The sequence below is a fragment of the Electrophorus electricus genome, unplaced genomic scaffold, assembly GCF_041902795.1.
Source record: "Electrophorus electricus isolate QZ-2024a unplaced genomic scaffold, ASM4190279v1 Scaffold44, whole genome shotgun sequence".
Lineage (NCBI taxonomy): Eukaryota > Metazoa > Chordata > Actinopteri > Gymnotiformes > Gymnotidae > Electrophorus > Electrophorus electricus.
Genome location: NW_027658735.1, coordinates 623,300 through 643,076, shown reverse-complemented (window position 1 = coordinate 643,076; position 19,777 = coordinate 623,300). Strand labels below are relative to the sequence as shown.

Genomic DNA, 19,777 nt, shown 5'->3' with positions numbered 1-19,777 from the left:
GCAAATGCACCTTTCAAACAAGTCAGTGACCTTTTGATCTAGAGATACCTTTTAAATGTAAAAAATGCAGATCTTCTTGTAAATAATGATCAAAAATATGTGTATTTAACTATCAATCCCCAAGAGCAGGATTTTTATTAATAGGCTAAAACTTAGCCATAGAGTGTTAGATTATCACCAAACTTCAATGGTGTATATGAACATACTGTGAATGCAAGTACATTTGGGGTGAACTGACCTTGTGGGGGAACTATATTTCTTAATCATGTCGAATCAGAAAAATAATGTTTATATAAAGCAATTCAGCAGAGAAAATTGAGAGATTGGTTTCAAAATACAACATTCCTGGAAACAAAATGTCAAAACCAACCACAAAGGCTGGTGAACTTAATATGGCATGTCATCAGCAACCAAGTTGTGCAGATGTGATAAAATGATTGGACCCTTTAATTGCCACCTGCAGCTATAATAAATGTAATTCTAATGTATGTCATGAATTCCCTAGATGAAGGAATTTAGACATTTCAATAGCAACACACCTCCCTTGATGGAATGACTGGGTACAGAAATTAGTTGACCAGAAAGGCCAGAAAAATAGCACAACCACAGCCTTCAAACCAGACAACAAAGCTGCTTAATGCTGACAGTTTTATTTTTTTTTCAAATACAAAATACAGACTCACTCTCAATAAATAACCATTTGATGAACTAATGCAGAATATAAATTAAGACACTGACACAAGCTTTACTGTAGTTACTAAGCATTTAGGTTTGGGTGTTCTTAGGACTTGGTGGGATGGTTACAAGCAAATATTGGCATATTAGATAAGCAGAAAAATACTATGGATGGGTTCAACACATGATGTGCGTACTCCTTTGACTTTGGATCTATTGGATCCCGCCAATAACTGTTGAAAAGAAAAATGACCACCTGATTGCTAAAACATATAATGGAAATAAATGTCTTATGCAATACGAGAATTATGGAAATCGGGTCAGCTTTGGAATAGAGAGGAGCGTTAGGCACATACTAATAATATTAATACATTTTCAGAGACACACAATATCCATCCTGCCAAGGACAGGCAGTGATCAGTGAACCAGGCAGCCAGTAAGAGAAATAAAATCACCAAGAAAGTCAGGCTTTTTGCTGTTTTTTTTCAAAAAAATGTCCTTGACAGAACACAAGATATGACTGAATGAGCAAAGTTACATTTATATAGAGCCTTTCAAAGAACATACAATGCTTTCCAATGAACACAAACAGCTTCTACATTCAGTCACATGCTGGATATTGTGTTAAATTGTTTGTCAGTGGCTTACTGCAGGGTGACTGTGTGTAAAATGGGGAAGAGTAACTCCACTCCAGCCTCCTCTATCTCACAGTCATGCAGAGTGAGCTGTGTGTGTGTGTGTGTGTGTGTATGTAGGTATGTATGTGTGAGCTCTCTGGATGACCATGGAGACGACTGCGCAGTCCTCAGTGCTCAGAGTCAGAGTGTGTGTCTGTGTGTTTGCTGTCAGGTCCAGAGCAGAGCTGCAGAAGAAGTCCAGTGTGCTGCAGAGCAGAGAGCAGATCTGCTGCTGCTGCCCCCTGCTGGAGGTCAGAGACACTGTAGCAGTGGAGCAGCCTCAGCAGCAGCCTGTCAACACTGAGAAAACAAAACACACACACACACACACACACACACACACACACACACACACACACACACACACACACACACACACACACAAACACACACACAGTGGCAGGGCAGTTAATTTCAGATTAATATAAATATTTCACCCGAATTTACCAATTACCATGGACTGTAATATGTTGATTACCTGACACAGGAGTCTCAATAAAACCTAAACAATGCTGGCACAAAATGACATCTTGGAAACTTTCCAAAACACACATAAATGAATATATAAGTGTATGTAAATGTATATAAGTTTTTATAACACGCCCAGTTTCCTGCTTATTTTCAGCCACTTTTTGGTAACTGCATTTATATTATGTCAAATGAGATTTTAATGCTTTAATTTCTGTGTATTAAGAAATGGTACTTGATCAATTTATGTTATTTATCCTCATATGGAAAGATTTGCTTCCATATTTTCCATATTTCAAATTTTGTGGGAAAAAGATGTCTGGAGATTTTACAGTCTCTTATAGCCTGCAAGTTATAGGACAGTGCCAGACCCGTGAAACAGTGCCACTTCATCCAGTGTTTAGACGACGTTTGATGCTTAGACCTCATTAGTCATATGCTAATAGTAACTTTGATACAATCTTCAATACAGTGTTGAATCAATGTGCTTTGCAATAGTGAGCTTTGATGCCTCAGTATCTAACATCCCATCACTACACTGGAGTTCTACCATATGTATTCTTTCTCTGCCTGTTCGTTTTCCATATTGGTCTCCGTTCCCGTGTTCTTAATATCTGTGTTATCTTACTTTTACCTCTATGTTTTCTTCTTCCTGGTTAGCCTCACTTTGTTTTTTGTTTATCATGTATTCTGGTAACATGCTCTTGGATAATGTTTCTGCTCCTCCTAATAAACAAAGTTCGACAACACGCTTGTGTCTTGCCCTGCCTGTCTCAGCATTACAGCTAATCTAAAGGTCAAAGCATAAACTTCACTGGCAGATACACCTATATTTAAACATTACCACGTGTGTACACAGTTTTCTAATTACATTAACATATTAACAAATAAGCAGACATCTAGTTTCTGGACATCTGAATATTTTCAAAAATTTGATTCTTTAAAAGGTGGGTTTAAATGATACAGCACTACAAAAAGCATGCCAACCATAGGCAACAAGCAATCCTTGAATTAGAATAAATTAATATTTCTGTATGTGGGCAAAATAATAATATGATTCTTAGTCCACGTAATATTTAGGCTCCATGCATGTAAATATATCTTTTATTTAAAAATGAACACATTGTCTATTTTCACCATTAGTCGCTTTGAAACCATTTAAGCCCACTACACTCCATTTAAGATGACCTTAGAGTGTTTTAATGAGGAGTTCCTTCAAGTACAAACTTGCATCAGTTTTCACTGTACTGGCTGCAAGTAAGAAATTATGATATGCAAAATAAATGCTGTTTGATGGAATAAATGAATGACAAATATGAAGTTACGATGTGATCATAAAATGGCTTAGGCAAATGTGTCCATGTGTTCTTACAATCCTGGCAGGTCATGTGTGACTGGGGTTGGAGCTTTACTGAAACAGATGTTTTACATCTTGTTCTGGATTATAATCTGGCTAGTGGAATTGAGAGCCCTTTCCCCAATGGGAGAAAATGATTTTATTATTTTATGTGAGATCATCCTGAGCAGACCATTCACAAATCAGAACAGTTTCCTGTGGCTACAGTGAGGACCTCATCTGATACTGGAATATTCACCCACTGCTTTGATATGCTTATCTCACAGATTTCACAACAAAACCCCAGAATATCTACAATGTAGATGAGACAGGATTTGTCACTGTTCCATGACAAATCCTGTAAGATTATGTAGCAGACTACAGGTGGAATTGGGAGGGAACAGATAACCGTCCACATCACTGGGAATGTTGTTGGGCAGATTCATCATCTACAAAGGGAAACGGTTGTACGATTCTTGGTGTCAAGGAGGTCCAGACCGCAACCCCATTTTTGTGACAGAACATGGACGGTTGGACAAATATCTTCCTTAAACTATTCATTCAGATCTCAGACTGAACATTTCTCAGGGTTTTAATATTTGATGGTTAAACCTCGCATGTGACTCTGGGACTGGGGGACTAGGGGGCTTCTTAACATTTTTTCTACTCCTGAACTTCTTACTGAATAAATGTTGAGCTGTTAATCCTTCCAAAACTATACATTTTTAATATTTTGTCAATAAATCATGACATGATCTTACTTGGAACTTAAATGGACTTAAATGATGCAACTGTACCTATTAAGATGATGCCAGACTTTGCACCTATTTAAGAAAATATCTTTATTTACATTATAAAACAGACATGAACTAATAAGCACATTTTGAAATGAGAAGTTAGACATTCATATTATAAATCAATTAAATATCTATGAAAAATGCCTGGAAAATTATTTTGGCAGGCTTATTGCATGCAGTAAAGGAGTAAAGTTATGTTAATATGGAAAGGACATGAAATTCTATACCATACAGCTATTTTTGAAAGAAAGACTTAATTCCTTTAAATCCTTTCCATACAATCCTAATTCGAAATCTCTTCTTCTCACATGTTCTTGCTTCCGAGGCTCCATTCGCTTCTTTCGATGTCTGCTCTATGTCTTTTTGATGACGTTTCAGTTTCTTCTTCCCATGTGTCTTTTTCTCCTTGAACTGTTTCTCCTGTGCATTTGGTGCTGGCCTCACATCTGAGTGAGGCAGTAGTGGACGGCAAGGCCTGTAGGGTCTGGATGATGGGGCTTCTTGGAACCAGTGGGGCTCACCAGGTGCAAATCTGGTAGGCTGTCTGAGGGAGAGTGAGGGAAACCTGTTGTCTCGTGGTTTGGGAGACTCCAGGGGGAAACTGGGCCTTGGGCTTTCCAACTGTGAAAAAGCATTTAATTTAGCATCACTATTAAATACATGCATGTGCACACACTTTGATACACTATCAAAAATATAATGTAAGTGATATTGTAGTGCCATAGGCAATCCATTTGTTGATATGCCCTAATACATTTATGCTCACTATTTACCTGGACTTTAATTATAGTTCCTTATTTCAGTCTAAAACCATCTGCTGTGTATAGCAGAACATTGCTTCATTGGATGTGCACTGCAGTGTAACTAAGTGTTTCTCTTTTCCTACTTTCTCAAGCTGTGCTCTCAGCCTTCTCAGTTCAGCTTTGATCTCCACATTCTCCCTCTGCAGTTCTCGCACTGCTAGCTCGAGGTCTAGACCTCCAAGACACCGCCCCACACGTGCAGCCTTCCGTCGGTTGTCCTCCCATGTCTTTCTCCGACATTCACCCAGGGTCTCTTTGCTCAACTCCTCCTCCACCTTATGGATTCCCATTTGGAACATACAGAGACATATGACCCAGCAATGTGTATTCGGTATCTTCAGCCGACAAAGAGTATATATATATATATATATATATATATATATATATATATATATATATATATATATATATATATATATATATAGTTATTGTTCTTCTCTGCGTTCTTTCTTTCTTTTTCAATCTGAGATGTTGCAGAGCCTCATTCCAATCCCTAAAAGGCAATCTCTATCTAAAAAGGGCTCATATCAAAATTTAAAGTGGTGTGTTAGTTGTAACAGTCGCCAGCTGTGTTGATAACTCACTCTACGATGCGCTGACACGGTGGAATCTTCCAGCTGCTTACCGTCCTCCTACAAAACAGAAACCTGCTTAACACACTGATATCCAGCTCAACAGGAGGATGTCTTACAATGTAGGTCGGCTCTAAAGTGGGAGAATTGCTGCAACTAACTTCAAAAGGATGAACGCTGTTCTGCCAAAAATGCATCTCACTTTTTTAATCGTATCTTTTTTAAATGTTTCTACTACTGTTTGTCTTGTTTATTCTGACTAGCAGTTGCTATCACACCACGCGACTAGAATGTTATACGTATGACGCCGCATGGTTACAGAATTCAAAAGATTACAGCTCGGACGATATTGAACGCGCGTTAAAATACGCTCATGAATGAGTTTAACAGACACCTGTTCATTTCAACACAATGGGAGAAATTACTCTGCTCACAGAGCTTAGTAACGCCTTAGAGGAAAATTGGCTGCTGCACTTTAAAACACTGAGCGTTTTTCTTAAAACACATAAAAGGTGCAAGATCACGCGTTGTCGTGTGAGCACCTCAGTCGTAAAAAGGGCTGAGTTGTCATGAATACGTTATGATCAGGAGTAGTCGGCCGTACTGCTGCGACATCCGGTCAAATCAACCGTCCTCTAAGAATCAGCGCAGTACTAGTTTTGGTAATAGCAGCATCTATGGACATAAACGGCGGGGAAACGGATGGTTTCTTTCTCGTCAACTTCATAGTCCATCACACCTGCTCCTATAGATCGGGATAAAATCTCCATACCAAAACCTCTGTGCATTGGCATGATTAAAATTTAGAGCACGCAAATCCTTCACTTCTGAAACAGCAGAAATTATGTAATTTTACACAGATTAAAAAACCCCTCAACGCTAAAGACTGCTGTTGACGGAGTTTTAATGTAAATATAGCAGGTTGGGGAAGTGTAACGATGAGCGGTAAGGAGGCGGACGCATTGTGTGGAAAAGAGTGAGATTTATTAGGGGCAAATCCAAAGTCCAGGGTCAAATTATTAACATGGAGAGTCCGAGAATTCATGATAAACTAAAGTAAAGAAAAGTGCACGAAGACAAACCAGGGATGCAGGCTATAACATTGGGGCGAGGATAAACATTCAGGCTTATATTCACATGCACGGAAGCCTCGATTAACAAACAGCAGCTGGACTTACAATAAATAGCAACAAGACTAAACTAAAACAGGGCTTAAAAACATGGTCACATGACCATTAAACCAGACACAAGTGCAAATTATGAGGGGTGCAGAAAACGAAACGAAGGAATGGAACCACAACAAGGGAGTAAATCAAAATAAAGACACTAGACAGGGAAACCGTGGAGACATGAACGCTAGGAGGGTGGTCAGTGGTGACAGGAAGCTTGTTTCAGTCATGGATGTCTTTGGCAAAATGAATGCAACTAAAATGCTTTCCTCATGTGTCCTAATAACCAAATAATAACCAAGTTCTTCTTTATTTCTAAATAATATGCCTTTCGGAAATTGTATAACTGCTTGTGTTATATTACTTTCTTTTATTCAGAAACACAGGAGACTCAGGTGAAAAGTGTGATGGAAATTATACACTTATTATTATATCCTAAAACTTGTCTCACCTAATCGTAGTCATCAGTTTATTAGATAAATGCATACCTATTTTTCTGTTTGTGCTTCAGATGTTCCATCCCTTTTCTTTTCTTTGAAAGAAAAATTCCTTAACTTAATCAAAGACTAGGATTAAAAAAATAAAATAAAATAAAATCATAGACAGGTCAGCTGAGCCCACTCCCTTGTCGTAATGTCCCCATATTGACAGTTAAATACCACATATTAAATACAATAGACACTGGAGTGTCTTGTTTTTCTCTGAACATTCCACAGTGCATCTAGAATTTTAATAGTTGTTTATTTCTGCTCAGTTTTTCTGCTCTTATTTGAATTTGTTTTTGTCTTAAGGAGAAAAAAAAGGCGTCAAACGAGACCTGTGACCCCAGGGGGAAATCATGGATCAGATGCCTCACACCAAGTCACTGTGTAAACAACACCAGGTTCATGTTTTAGTGTGAGGAATGAGTGCAGGAGTGTTTTGAAAGAGCAAATACAAACACTAACAAGAAGAGAACAAAGAAAACAGGAAGGAGAAGCTCCTATCCTTTTTGAGTTACTTACTGAGTTCATTCTCATAGCAAGTTCATTACACCTTGTGTACTTGTTGTAGTGCAGTTAGCTGTTTCTATATTGGCTGAGAGAAGGAGCAGACCTGTTCAAGTCACAGAACCATTTACATTTAAACAACAGAATCTGGTCAGTGGAGGATGTACTTTCTCAAACCTTTTTAACTGGTATCTCGCCTCTGTGTCTCTCTGTGTTCGCAGGACAGGGACCACTGCACACCTCGCACCAGGACACCTTTCCAGTGATGACTCCCCTCGTGTGGAATTAGTTCACAGCTGTTTAGTCTTATACTTATCCACAACTAGGATTAGTCCATTTACTATTTCTTAGAAGTGGGGATCAAGAACATTGGAAGACGTGAGTAGTTTTTTGGAGCAATAAAGATCAATACATAAAAACAGGCAAATGACCTGGTTATACCCAAATACATCAATAAACACATCAAACAAGGTAATGCTTAGGTATGAATTTTCTTGACTTCGTGACTTATTATGAAGCTTAACTTGTTATGAACTGACACATGTGATAATGTTCACACATTTAGCTGCAATTCTTTGTTTAACTTCAGAGGGTTAAATGGAGCTCACTCAGATGATGGTGTTGACTGCTTCAAGGATTTTCACTAGAAGTTATATAACTGCAAGTTATATTACCGATGTCTAAGTGTATGCAGCGCAGAATTCTTTCTTCGTAATGTAATACATGTCCTATTTAATTCTACAAGATAAACAGGTTGGAAAATATTTGTGTAAAATAGATTATGATTATTTTTGGAACATAAAGCCATGCAAACATTGTAAGTGGACATCAAGGAAAAATATAAAATAAAAGAATAGTATAGCATACAGTTACAGGGTATTCCTGTTTTCATTGATTACTAGGGAAGCTCTTTGTCTCCCTCTTGTGGCCATTGTTGTCTGAGCCAACAACCATATCAACATAAGTGACATGAAGTTACAGAAATTAATTAAAACTAAAACGTATTTTTATAAACACGATTTGACAGTGTGTTTTACATATTCTGGTTGAATATGACATTTATGTGTACAAGATTATAAAAAACACAATCATACATTTACCTGATACTTATATCCAAAGTGACTTACGAGTGAGTATATCTTGAGCAATTGAGGGTTAAGGGCCTTGCTCCGCAAACCAACAGTGGCAACTTGGCAGCAGTAGGGCTGGAACCGGTAAGCTTCTGACTACATGTCAAGTATATTAACCACTGAGCTACCACTGATCACTGCTGGGGGTAACCATAAATGTTAGAATTTAAAATGTTGGATACTAAACTATTTAAAAAACATTTTGGAACATTTATTTATTTCATTTCCCCTAACCTTTGACAGCACGGCTAGTCCAGACCTCTGTATATGCATCTTCTTACCCCTTCTCTCTGCACACAAAAAATAAAATGCATTGAGAAGAGACTAATTGCCCAAAGGATAAAAAATAAAATGACATATATAATGATAAAAGGAAAAGGTAAATAGATAACAGTAGATGTGTTAATATAAAATCAAAAGTCATCTAAACAGAACTCAATGCAATAAGTGTGTTTTGAGATGTTTTTGTTTTGCTGTTGGTTTGTTTTTTTTTTCTGTTTTTTTGCTTTCAAGTGCTAATGCCATTATGAGTTGCTAGACCATGAAGACATTTAAAGCATAATAAAATAATCTGATTTTGCTGTAAAAGACAGATGTCATGTTCACACTGCACAACTTCACTGCTTAATGTGATCTCCTGTTTACATCTGGCAGACACGCTTATCTATAGCAACTTACAGTTTCAACTATATTACAGAGCTAGGTCCATATAGCGGTAGGAGTTTGACTCAGTTCAGTTCAGCTCACTCAGGCTTTCATTTCTGTTTTCTTGTCTTCAGGTTTTGTTTCATTGTCCCTAATAAGTCCAACTTGTGCTTGTCTACTCATGTCTCACTGTCCTCCTTTGCTTGATGTCACAACTTCATTGATACCTAAAGTGAATGTTGGAAATATCACATGTTCTTTGAGTAGGAATCAAACATCATTGCTCTAATACACTGGACTGATAGTGGACTCTGCCGAGGTACACCTACCCCTGATGTCGTGATGTTACTGAGCCTCATCCTGTCTCAGATGCCTTGACTACTCCCATCATCCCCTGATGTCCCCTGTTGTAGCCCACACCACCTCCACCCCAACCAGCTACTCTCTTTTGCCCTTAATGGACGTTCTCTTGCGACTTGGGTCTCGGACACATGCACACAAGTCTAGAACCTCCAGAAAGTTGGACTAAACATTAAATGCTTATTTCATTTTTTAATTTATGTCTCTCTTTAAACAGCCAGAGGAGGATGGGACCCCCTTTGAGTCTTGGTTCCTCTCGACGTTTCTTCCTCATGCTCTAGGGAGCTTTTCCTTGCCACTGTCACCCGTTGGCTTGCTTACTGGGGCCTTGGACTTGGACATTTGAAAAGCTGCTTTGTAATAGCACCTGTTGTAAATAAAATAAAATAAAATACAATTTTAAAAAGTACTTTATAAATAAATTTTGAGTATTTGATTTTTATATGTAATCTTAAAATGTATAAGATAACTAAAATTTGTTTTTTAATCATTACATTTTTTCACTTAAAACAAAAATATAATTTGGATAGTCCCAATAATCTAGAAAAATCAAATCTCATCATTACAGTGCCAACAACACATCAGCATCACCAGACTTCAAAGCACTTGTCTGAGAGGAAGATTTGTATGCCTGTAATTCTGTTGTTGAAGAGCCTATAAAATCAAAATAGGCTTTTAAATTTGAAATTTTAAACTCAAATAAATAGAGCCTTATTTTACATGCCTTAACACACACACACAGTTACCTCACAGTGTGAATATTGTTGTTGGTGGAGAAAGTATCATAGATCCTCTTTGCTGACACATCAGTGATGTCATTGTGACTGAGGCTGAAATAAGATGGATTATAATTACCACATTGTTCAGGATTCCCAAACACACCTCCCTCTACTAAATCACCGCATAGTAGTACAAACACCTGTAGATTTATATATCAATGAATTAAATTAATGAACGAATGAATGAATAAACGAATGACTGAATTAGCAAATGAATGAATAAGCAAAGAAATAAATAGTATATTTGTGTCAGTGGACCTGAGTCATTAATGGCCAGATAATTATGCATTCTGACATTTTAAACAAAATATCATTTATTTCAGTTCTTGTACACATGACTTGTTATCTATCAGGCATGAAACTGTAAATCATAAAGAGTCTGTTATGCCTTATTTCTCTTTTTAATGAGAACATGTGTTTCTACAAGCAGTCTGGATATTTTGTAGACCACAGAGGTCCATCTTGCCAAGTACAGGCAGTGATCAGTGAACCAGTCAGCCAGTGAGAGAGGTCGTCATTTCCAAATAAAATCACCAAGAAAATCAAGCTTTTTGTTGTTTGCTTTTGAAAAAAATAAGTCCTTGAAGGAACAAAGGATATGACTGAATGAGCAAAGTTACATTTATATAGAGCCTTTCAAGGAACATACAATGCTTTACAATGAACACACACAGCTTCTATGTTCAGTCACATGCCGGATTTTGTGTTAAATTGTGAGAAAAAGAGTAAAATGTGTTATATCTATGTTAGTGTTCACTGTGCACTCAACAATCAAGACTCACTACACATTCCTCCTCCCGCTTGTCCACTCACTCCAGGATGTGGGCTTTGTGCTGGTGTGGGAACAGCAGCTGCAGGCAGTGGTCAGTGAGCTGACAGTGGCTAAGGTCCAGTTCTGACAGCCCTTCAGAATGTTCCAGAAACAGCGCCAGTGACCTACAGGCCATATCAGTCCCCACACAGAGAAGAGACAGGAACTGGAGCAGCCTGGCTTTATTGCAGCTGAACACACTCAACATTCACCAACATGTAGAGTCACAAAACACTAACACACACATAACTACTAACATTAATGCTATTTACACACATTTTGTTTCAAATGATAAAATTCTTTTCCCTTTTCCAGAATGTTTCCCTAGTTTGTGTGGTGTTGAGTCATTGGCTTACTGAAGGGTGACTGTGTGTAAAATGGGGAAGAGTTGCCCTCACAGCCGTGTAGAGTGAGCTGTGTGTGTGTGTGTGTGAGAGAGCTCACTCTCTGGATGACCATGGAGACAACTTTGCAGTCCTCAGTGCTCAGAGTCAGTGTGTGTGTGTGTCTGTGTGTCTCCTGTCAACACGGAGAAAATAAAACACACACAGACAGTGGCTGGGCAGTTAATTTCGGATTAATATAAATATTTCACTTAAATTTACCAATTTCCTCCAGAAAGTCATTTTATTCTAGGTAAATATCCATGGATATTGCTGATTACTTGACAGGAGTCTCAATAAAACCTAAATGATGCTGGCACAAAATGACTTTTGAGGAAACTCGTGAAAAACACATAAACGTACATAAACATTTATATAACACTCCCTAAACAGACCAGTTCTGTGTTAAAATTCTGATTGTGAGAAAAGTTCAAGCCTGAGACGGGAGACGTGTTAGAGCAGTGGCTCAATGCTCTCCAGCTCCGCCTTTGGTATGGAGGTGAAAAGCAGGCTGAGAGAGACTGCTGTGCAGTGCTGGAGGGTGAAGCGCAGGGCAGCACAGTGGACAGAGTCCAGCTCTCTGCTGTTCAGGTTGATGCAGTTCTCTGCTGAACTCAACAAGCTGGACACACAGTGAGCAGAGCCAGTCTGATAGATCTCTCTGATGATGGACATTACAAAGCTGGAGCTCAGCCTGGGGAGAAGACACACACACACACACATACACACATTTCCAGGTCTCATGCTGTACAGTATAATTAAAGTGTTTGGACTGTTACTAACTGTGTGAACAATCTGAGCCACACAACACATGACTGTATTCTCTCACCTTCTGATCTGAAGTCTGGCCAGTACAGGCAGAAGGTCTCTGGGATTTTGTTACTTAATGTTGGGGATGTGTAGTGGTCCCATGAGCTGGTGGAAGCTCGTCTACTTTGCCGTAACGTCACCCTTTCGCCTTGCTGTCTGGATGCGTACTGTCTGTCAGACTAGCAATTCATCTACACTTCTCACAGATAAAACTGCCACTAATGACGAAGAATAAACATGCTGCATTCAGTGCTCTGAAGCAGAACATAAGTCATGATGAAAAAGCAAAATGTTAACATTACTTATGTTTGTGGTAGTTCCTTAGATATAGTTTGTGATGATAAAATAGTTTTCCATGGAAGTTTCCAGTTTCCAGGTAGAAAGTAGTTAAATCCAACAAAACATTTGTTAAACAGATAGAGAGCAGTAAAAGCTAGTATGCTGAAACTACCTGTTTCAAAAACAGGAAGCTTCCTTATGAAGGAAAGAGGTTCTTATGAACCTCAGCATTTTGACAGCAAGTATTAACCATGGATATAAAACCATGTGAATAATTCAGTTATGGGATTAATCCACAAAATAGAACATCAAATCTAATTATTTGGCCAGTACAGGGTTATGCAATATTCCTTCATCTCAGCAAAATGGAATAGCTTGACTTCCTTAACTGATTAATAATTTAAAAATATCTTTCTTGACTATAAGAATATAGCTTACCCATTAGAAAGATTAAACATCCAGTCAGTTTGTATCCTGGCATGTTAATGTAAAAGGCAGCTCCTACTGGATTTGGGGAAAGATTAGTAAAAGATTTCAAGTATCTGCAAAGCAGAAAACTGCCTATTCAACAGGCATGAATGATCTGCTACCGAAGTAGTTGTGTTATTTGCATAGCCTAATTAATATCATTAGATCATGTTCTATATTACCTATATAGTTATATTAAAATTTTGCTATTGCTTTTTTGCTTCACAATTGTTACACATAATTGCTGCACCTGATACAAGGATAGGAATTTCAATTTATTCATACTGGATATAAGAATCATTAATGGCTGCTGAGTGAAGCACTTTCATTGAAAATTCATCCACCAATTTTTTATTTTTTTTTTTTTTTGGAACTAGAAACAGGGCACATCAACCAGGAATACATTCCAGGTCTGTTTTAGAACACTGGCTGTGATTCATTACATTTTGGCAATTGTGAAAAGAAACTGGATGATACTTCTAAAAGTAATTGTGTTTGCAGTTTATTTGCACAGTTACATGAACAACACTGGTAGCATAGTCAACAGGTTTGATGGTTTTCCAGTGCACGACACTGTGATACCAGGGCTGGCCCAAGCCTGTGTGGGGCCCTATGCAGAAATCTGAGCTGCCACTGACATAACATAGGTAAAAAACAAAAAGAAATAAATACATGGTCTTTGGCACCCTCTTGGCGGCCTTAGCAGGCTCTCATTTTGCTTATACGGCGGGACAATTGTTCTGCTGTTATCCTAGCTATTGAGCAGTCCTACCTAGATTTAATGTACTTATGTACATTACCCTTAGTCCAGGTTTCTGGTGTTTATTTTAGATGGATTTTTGGTTGTATATATTATAATTAGGCTACTGTGGACAATTGTATATCGTATAGCTACAGCACCTGTACTTCACACACATGTAGTAATCGGAACTAGAAAGTTGCCAACCCTATTAAAATATTAGGTTTATAGTATAATATTTGAATTAAACAGACAAAGCATTAATCACAATCATTTGCATGATGATTAAATCTTGAACCAAAAATGTATCAGAGAGCTGTAGTGTTTTTTACAGTCACACACCCAATAAAACTGTGCTTGACCATTTCTTGCCCTCTATATCATTCTCTGCAGTTTACTGAGAAAGACCTGACACTGGGTAATGCCATTGTCTATTCGAAGGCCAAAACAACAACAATCTTGGTTATCAAAGACTCACTCCACCCTGACCACAGCCTCTTCTTTTAGAAGCCATGAGAAGACCACCATCGCAGCTTGAGAGCACAAATCTAGCCTCTTAAGAGGTGTTATGTTCCACAGGCAGATCGATATCTCAATGCGGTCCACATGAAAGCAATTTTCTTTCCATGAGTGCAAATTGCACTTTTAATGCCTGATATTTCAGCCACTCATTTCTCTCACTACATGACAAAACTCTCGAAACTTTTCTCCAAAAGCACTGAATGTTATTCTAACCATTTATGGCCTTTCTCCAATCATGTACACAAAGTCCAGTATGATTCCAAATGTCATCAAAAGATATATCTGTTTGTAGCTGAACAACTTATACAATACGATCTTTCTTCTTTGTGTCAAATGAAATTAACAATTGAAAGATCCAAAACTGGCTGTGTTTCTTGCCAACATACTGGTGTTTGGACATGTGGGATTACTTGCATGTCGCTTTCAATAACTCAGTTGGTAGAGTAGAAGTTAAAACTGTCATCCTTAGGCTGTCGGCTCAACTCCAACTCACACAAACTTTATGTTTTAATGCAGAATCTGTCATTTTATATGAGCATAAGAAAAGGCTTTTTCCTGACCGGGAATCGAACCCGGGCTGCAGCGGTGAAAGCTCCGAATCCTAACCAGACAACCAGGGACAAAGCTACTGAGTTTATATGACAAGACCATTTTTCAAAGTCTGCACTCCTACTATTCTGACAATGTTTGGATGCATACTGGACTTGGTATGCATGAGTGGAAAAAGGCCATAAAGCGAGTTATTTATCTTTCTCTTTGTTCTACAAAAAAATGAAGTTTGCAAGAGTCAGGACTCTTTTATACCATCTGGGAAAAGAGGGAACGCTGGTATCACTAACACATGGAAAGAGCTGTTATAGTATTCCCCATTTGTCTCCTTAAAGCTTCTGACATTTTAGCCACTCATTTCTCTCTCTACATGAAAACACTCTAGAAAATGTTCTCCAAAAAATACGGAATGTTATTCTAACTACTCAGAAAATAGTATTTTCCTCCCCCTTCTGACGCGTGAACTTATAGACGCCCTTGATTGCACGGTGTCTCTGTAATTGACAGGGGAGAGAGCGTATGCCACTCCCTCTCTCCCTAAGAGTACAGCCAATTATGCTCTTCTAGACTCTTGGCCACAAATGGCTGTGACACCATCAGTTTCAAAGTTAAACACAACTCCTATAGTACTAATAAAAGCTTCACACTCAGCTCAGCTGGGGCATGGCAGACACTGAAGGAAACTCCTCACTTCACTCTCTTCATCTGACCAGTCATTAAGCTCCACTGGTTTCTTCACTGTTTGGAGTTTCAGCACTTCTAGCACTTGTAATATTAGAATAGAATCCCTTTATTTACTAAAGGTACACAGAAATGTACACCGGTACACAGAAACTTACTGTATGTAAGAGTGCAATAGTTCAAAGCTGTATTAGTGCAGATAAATACAACTACAGTGCCATTGCAGCTTTTAATGCTGTTTCAGTATCAGGGTCTTCAGGAAGGCTCCACCTGGCAACCCTGAAGTGCCTTGCTATGCTTAAAACTACACACACACACACACACACACACACACACACAAACACAAACACTTAACAAGGTGAGTTCTGCTTATTTGTTATTGGAGATTTGTTAAGAAGGCTGATCGCCATTTAAAATTAGATTTCACAAACTGTAATTGTTACACTGGTGAGTTTGAGGTAGAGATGCACTTTCATTAATACTGCTTGCACTGTGTTTCTTTACAACATGCATGGACGTGTTAAAGCATCTCATATGCATGGAACACTAATACTCAGAGCATTGGAAGGTTGAAAACAGAAGCTATCTGGCTCACACAATGTTTTAAATGTGCCAAGGGAAATTCCAAGTGTGGCCATCCTTGAGTGGAGTGGAAGATAAATATGTTTTTTTTGTATTTCAAAGCGGCTGTAAGAGTATAACAGGCAGTTTAGAACATGTCAGTCCCTCCATGTAATTTCAGAGAAAATATCCTATGAAGATTGGACCAAGATTCCTGCAGAGTATTTTCAGCACATAGTGGAAACTATGCCAGAAAGAATTGCTGCAGTTCTGGAGGCCAAAGAAGGTCCAACATGCTATTAAATGGGTGTACTTAAGCCCACTGTGTCCTATTATAGGATATTGCTGGAATGTATGTGGATGTTGTTGGAATGGCCGCAGAGTTGCGGCAGCAGTACAGGTAGTCTGTAATCCTTTCCCCCATCTGAGTGAGTTTGCCCTATTGCACGGGGTCGAGTTATGATGTGAATGTTTAATTACACAGGATGGATTGTGGGCAACAGAACCGAACAGCCTTCAGGATTCAAGTAGAGAAAGGGGAAACTTCTCCAGCCTTTGAGTTAATCACAGGACTATTGCATAGCAATTAGGGATAACAGAACAGCTTTCGGGGGGGTTTGGGTGGGTTGCCTTATCCGCTCCTTTAACAGAGTAGTCACAATTCAAATTTCCCTTGTTCCATTGTTTACAAGGCATTATACATGTGGTTTATTTATAGTGCACGGAGTAATATGCAGCAAGTCTGGTCTGTCTGCTTTGGAAGAGAAACATTTGGCCAAAAGAGCAAGACACAGCCAGGAGGATGATTGGTAAGAGCACATCATAATATGCACCTTAAAGCTGTGCTCTACAGCTAGGTCCTGTTCCATGACTGCATATATAAATTAACTATTGACATTGCTATTTATATCTGGCCATTTACAGTGCACTCTTGCTCAGTGCAGCACTTGAAGCTGATTTTCCATTGTGTAGTTATTATGTTCAAGAGATGTTTGACCCGGTCAGGGTGACACACTTTAGTGAGGGCAGCAGTATCCTAGAGGACACTACAGACAGTGACGGAGACATCTCAGAGCGCGAGGTGAGAGGTTGAGCTTTTTGTTACTCTCTCTACGACATACTTTTCATGCCAGGTACTATTGTCCAGTTCAGCCAAATTTAATTTACTGCCTTGTATTATCATATATAAATTGCTGAACATCTTTTCACTCAGTTTCAAACAACCCCTCAGCTGTATTAAGCCATTTCAGGTTATTCAGAAGTACTGCTAAATGGATGTGGTGGGAAAATGAGAGCACATCAAACACAGACAGCTTTATGCATTGAGTAGTAAAGAGTAAAAGTTTATTGAGTTCTGTCCCCTGTATAACAGAGTAAGAGGACTGACGCGCAGTACGGTCCCCCCTTATACAGAGAACAGAAGAAAGAGAAAAAAAAGAAAAACGACTCCTACAGAGTATCTGCTAATTCATGTTTTGGTTAGCCTGAGCGCTGAAGGCTTCTTCTATCTCTATGGTTAGAATGGTATGTGAGCAGCTGGTGTACCTGACTCACATGCTTATCTGCAGACTGTTATGCTGTGACTATAGAAACATAAAGCAAAGTAAAATAAAGCAAAGTAAATTTCCACAAAATGAAGTAAGGCAAATTTCCACAACATTTCCCCCCTATATCACACATTATCACACATTTATTCAGCAAATAGCACTACGATGTCTTCATGTGGATCACCAGCACCGCCCATCTTGGGGAGCAGAATGTCTTCACTGAGCTGCGGTTGGTCATTGGCATGGCCGCTGAGCGCTGGCATGGTGAACACACTAGAAAGACGTCTGACACGCAATGACAAAAAAGGAGGTAAACACAGAAGAAGAAGAAAAAGAAGAAGAATGAGTAGCAGAATGGGCAACGCTACAGCCGCTACTGGAACTGTAGGCTGCGGAGTGAAGGCAGATCACAAATGATTCATATAATCAGTAATATTAGCGCTGAGATCTGGAATGTAAAAACAGCAGGAAGTGTTAATCATTTTGCACACTCCTCCTTCCTTCATGGTTAGGAGATTTAATACCATTCTATGTTGAAGCACTGCTGCCCTTATCACTTGTTGTTCTATCTTTAAGGCACCTATTGCTGCTAAGGTGTCATTAACTACTTGCAGTAACTGATAAGCTAAGCCATTGATCTTTTGCAGGGCTGCTACTGTGCCACCGCCCAGGAAAAGGGACCAACCAATGGTTTCACCCGGAGTGGTCCATGGGTCCCTCAGAATTCTACCACAATAGTCTGTGCTGGTTATGTCTCTCCTCACCCTGTGCTGCTTGGCATGGGGAAGTGTATACACCTGCGTCCTTGGGCGCACTACAGCTGGATAACAACAACCAGTCCAGTTCTGTGGCAATTCACCATAGGCCACCGAACCACCGACCCACATTACATTCCAATACCCCTGCAGGGTTGTCATGGAGCAATTCCACAGGGAACTGCTATTGGAGTCACTGCAAGTGCCATTGCTGTGCACCTGCACATAATCGATGCATCTGGACCAGACTTCCGGCACCTGCTGCTTCATCTGCTATACAAATATCTCACCCTTACTAGCTGCCACATGCAGCATCATTTTCGGTGGTGCGGGGTTAGTGGGACTGGGACAGTTTGAGGTCTGGTTAATAACCTGGCACATAGAGATTGTCATATTCACTTCTCCTACGTCTGCGTTTTTCAGAGGGATTACAGTCCTTGGAACACTGGTGTGCTGGCACACCAGATACTCTTGCTCGATATGTTGGGCATGCACAATGGCTGACATACACGCTGTATTTTGTTGGCATTTAGCTGCTAATCATTCTGCTTCAGTCGCGTTGGGACCCTGAAATGGTAACAAGTCTTCTCATAAGTCATGGGATTCTTCATCCATATTAATATTCAGTCTATGTTCTGACTGTATTAGCTGTGCCTGATTTTCTCTACCGTCTCTTGACGGTTCCGAGTGTCGAAAGGGTAGGCCTTGCCTTTAACACCCTACTCAACACAGTTCCGACCTAGTCTGTTTGGGTGCTGCTGCTTGGAGTTGGGGCTGGTGTCGGAGCCTTCTTACAGTGTGTGTGATGTACCCAGGTTCCTCGTCCTTCTATTTTGACAGCAGTGTGGGTTGTTAACAGGAGGTTCTAGTTGTCTCCACCTGGTGCCTTCAGTGGCGGTAGCCCCTGACTGAATTTCCAGTAATGTGGCCTGCGGGGTAGCAGCGGTTTCCTGTATTGCTTGCACAGCGGTTTTAGTTGCAGCTGCCTTTGCTACTCTATCTGCAAAAGTATTCCCCTTGCTGATTTGGTCTTCTGTAGTCCTGTGAGCTGCACACTTAACAACTGCAATTGTCTTTGGCAGCGAAATGGCTTCTAGCAAGATGGTGATGTCTAATATATTTACCCGAGCTTGTCAGGAATTGCCTATGTTTCCATATGGCTCCAAAATCATTAACAGTTTTGTCTGCAGCTAGTTTGCATGCTTCCGTCAGTGCTACTAGTTCAGCAGCCTGCGCTGAATAGGAGGATGGTAATACTTCTGTTTTAAGTAT

At 39.4% G+C, this 19,777-nt stretch overlaps 1 long non-coding RNA gene across 1 annotated transcript; it reads right to left on the bottom strand.

Annotated features, from left to right (window-relative positions):
* Nucleotides 1-9,712: 9,712 nt before the first annotated feature.
* LOC145656057 (uncharacterized) lies at nucleotides 9,713-11,345 on the bottom strand. Its single transcript, XR_014121844.1, has 3 exons — nucleotides 11,183-11,345; nucleotides 10,368-10,451; nucleotides 9,713-9,988 (listed from the first exon to the last, which is right to left on the bottom strand). It is a non-coding gene; the product is annotated as an uncharacterized LOC145656057 (long non-coding RNA).
* Between the last annotated feature and the right edge of the window lie 8,432 nt (nucleotides 11,346-19,777).